This window comes from Apium graveolens, chromosome 6, assembly GCF_009905375.1.
Source record: "Apium graveolens cultivar Ventura chromosome 6, ASM990537v1, whole genome shotgun sequence".
NCBI classification, from domain to species: Eukaryota; Viridiplantae; Streptophyta; class Magnoliopsida; order Apiales; family Apiaceae; genus Apium; species Apium graveolens.
In genome coordinates, this window is record NC_133652.1 from 254,500,524 (window position 1) to 254,504,180 (window position 3,657).

General features: G+C 40.7%; 1 non-coding gene across 1 annotated transcript; it reads left to right on the forward strand.

Moving 5' to 3' along the window:
• Positions 1-1,675: 1,675 nt before the first annotated feature.
• Positions 1,676-1,782, forward strand: LOC141670075 (small nucleolar RNA R71). Its single transcript, XR_012554323.1, has one exon. It is a non-coding gene; the product is annotated as a small nucleolar RNA R71 (small nucleolar RNA).
• Positions 1,783-3,657: the final 1,875 nt, after the last annotated feature.

Consider the following 3,657-nt stretch of genomic DNA (forward strand, 5'->3'; position numbering starts at 1 on the left):
GCATTCAAAACCTGCAGTTGCTCTACTTTAAAGCAGCCCTCTTTAGCTGTGGGTAACTTTATTTCCTTGAACACATTAAAAGTGACCTTTTGATCGTAAACCTTCATCGAAAGCTCTCATTTTTGCACATCGATCATAGTTCGGCCTGTAGCCAAGAATGGTCTTCCCAAGATGATGGGAATCTTCTTATCTTCCTCGAAATCAAGAATTACAAAGTCAACAGGGAAGAACAGTTTATCCACCTTGAACAAGACATCCTCCACTATACCTCGTGGATAAGCGATGGAACGATCAGCTAGTTGCAATGACATGTATGTTGGTTTCGGATCAGGCAAACCAAGCTTCTTGAAGATAGATAAGGGCATCAGATTGATGTTAGCTCCTAAATCACATAAACACTTGTCGAATGACAAGTTTCCAATGGTGCAAGGAATAGTGAAGCTTCCAGGATCTTTAAGCTTCGGAGGCAACTTCTGTTGCAGCACAGCACTGCATTCCTCCGTTAGAGCAACAGTCTCTAAGTCATCGAGCTTCACTTTTCGAGAGAGAATACCTTTCATAACCTCGCATAGCTAGGCATCTGTTCAAGAGCTTCAGTGAAAGGTATATTGATATGAAGTTTCTTGAACACCTCCAAAAACTTCTCAAACTGCTTATCCAGCTTTTTCTTCTGCAACCTCTTAGGAAAAGAAGGTGGAGGATAGATCTGTTTATCCCTTGTATTACCCTCAAGAGGAGTGTGTTCCACAGTAGTCTTCCTTGGTTCCACCTCTGCTTCCTTCTACACTTCTTCTTCAGCCACAACTGCATTTTCTGAAACTTGAGATTTTTCAGGCTCTTCGTCTTGCTGAATTTGGGGGCTTGCGACCTTTCCAGACCTTAAGGTGGTGACGTTCACCCGTTCTTCAACTTCCCTCTTGCCTGGATTGGCTTCTGTATCACTGGGAAGCATTCCCGGTGGCCGATTCAATAAGGCATTAGCAATTTGCCCTATTTGGTTCTCCAGAGTCTTGATAGAAATAGTCTGGCATTGGCATATAAGAGCCTAGTTTTTGCAAATAAGCCGCAACTCCTCCAATTCAGATTTTTCATTCGAAGATAGACCTGCATCATGATTTTTTATTGAATTTGGAGTTGTTGTTTTGGTGCAATTTGTTGCTGAAAACCAGGAGGGTTGAATAGCTTATTTCCAAACTGCTGGAATGGCTGTTGTATCACATTCTGATTGTTGCTCCAGCTGAAGTTAGGATGATTCCAGTTGTTAGGATGATAAGTGTCTGGAACTGGTTGTTGCGATCTCTGAAATTTGCTCACAAACTGAGCTGAGTCACTAGATATAGCGCATTGCTCCGTCGCATGCGAACCAGCACATAGCTCACAAACACTAATTATCTGCTTAACACCATAGTTAGCCAGAGAATCGATCATCATAGACAACGCCTTTAGTTGAGCAGTGATAGCCATAGTTGTATCCACTTCAAGAACTCTTGCTACCTTGCCCTGTGGACATCTCTGGGTTGGATACTGATATTCATTAGCAGCCATCAGTTCAATTAGATCATAAGCTTCCTCATAGCTCTTTGCCCATAATGTTCCACCTGCTGCTGCATCGAGCATGGGTCTGGACTGTGTTCCTAACCCATTATAAAAACAATAGATGATCATCCAATCAGGCATTCCATGATGAGGACACTTCCTACGAATCTCCTTGTAGCGCTCCCAAGCTTCATATAAAGATTCTCATGATTGCTGCGCAAATTGAGTAAGTGCATTCCTGATTGCAGCTGTCTTCGCCATAGGAAAGAATTTAGTAAGAAACTTCTGAGCAAGATCTTCCCAAGTAGTAATCGAACCAGCTGGTAGAGAGTGTAACCAGCTCTTAGCCTTGTCCCTTAGAGAGAATGGGAACAGTCTCAGCTTCACAGCATCTTCAGAAACACCGTTGAACTTGAAGGAGTCGCAGATCTCAATAAAGTCCCGAATGTGCAAATTAGGATCTTCAGTCGGAGAACCCCCAAACTGGACTGAATTATGCACCCATTGAATTATGTTAGGCTTGATCTCAAACGTATTAGATATGATAGCTAGCCGGACAATGCTAGATTGAATGTCATTGATCTTGGGTTGAGAAAAATCCATCAAGGCTTTCGTTCGTGCTGCTGGATCTCCCATTGTAATGAGTACCTGAAACACAAACAAATAAACCGTGAAAGTAAAACAATCCGGGTCAGTGAACTTTAACGACCACTGATGACAAGCACATAAACTAAAAATTAACACCGAGTCGCCGGCAGCGGCGCCAAAAACTTGTTAGGGCAAAAACACGCGCTAATATTCACGCAAGTATACGCGTTCGCAAGTAGTATAAGATATAAATCAGATTCGTTCCCATAGAGACTGGTTTAGGTTAAGTTCAATTTATGCACCTATGCAACAATGTATGGTTACCGCTCAATGCTAAGACAAATAACAAATTGGGTTCTTATTAAACTAAGAGATTATACTAAATAACATTAACTAAGAGAATTGAGATTGAATTACTATATATGACAAACATGGGATTCTAACTTCATTAAATACTTCATTCAATAGCCTTATTGTTCTTAATCATGTGATGGTGATGACACTAATCAGATAACACGAAACTGATAAACGCCAACTTTCGTTGCACGAGTACCATTCTACCAGACATCCACAAAAGAGATAGAAGCTAAATAGGCACCAATTATATTGAGACTCTATATCTCTATAGAATTTGACAACATAACGGTTTATGCACAAGTTATCCATAATGATTACATAGGGCAAGTAAGACGGTTAGAGTTACCTGCTAATCATGCATACAAATACATGAACCTATGCTAGCATGGCAAGTTCTAAATCTCAATATTCATTGTCGCTTCAATAGAGATTAACACGCTATCTTATATGTTAACTACGCACATAAGTCGAATAAGCAGAACCAATACTAGGATATCAATCAATCACCAGACACCAAGATATTAAAATAATTAACTATTGAAATCTATAAGTAAATCCGCTAGAACCCCATGACAACGATTAGCCCATAATCGAACTCATCGTCACCATAGGTTCCAATGAAAGCATGGTATAAAACAAGGTCTTAATAAACTAAATAATAATTAAAGTACGAATAAACGAGATCTAGGTTCAACAAGAACGAAAACGAGCATCCAAAGTTATAACTAATTCAAAGAATCACAAGTTGTAAACAAGATCTTCTTTTTCGGAGTTGTTCTGTGCTTCTAGGTCTTCTCCTTGGTATCCCAATCTTCTCGGATGATGAAAACCCTTTTTTTTAAGTATATATGCCCTTGGTGGACCTGGACCCTTAAAATCGTCAAATTCCACTCAAAAAAGGTTTTTCAGCGAAATCAGCGACCAGCCACGCCTTGGGCGGCCGCTCAGCTCTCTAGGCGGGTGCTCAGCTCTCCTGGTCGGCCGCTCAGCTCTCCTGGGCGGGCGCTCAGCTCCTGTCTGGAAAAATTTCTGATGAATCTTGTTTTGGCCATAACTTGAGTTCTACTCGTCAGAATTAGGTGATTCAACTGCCCACGCGAAGCTAACGAGATTCTTTACAACTTGAAAATGGCCTTGGCTTGAAAATATGATCACTTTTTATAATATTTCCTTTAA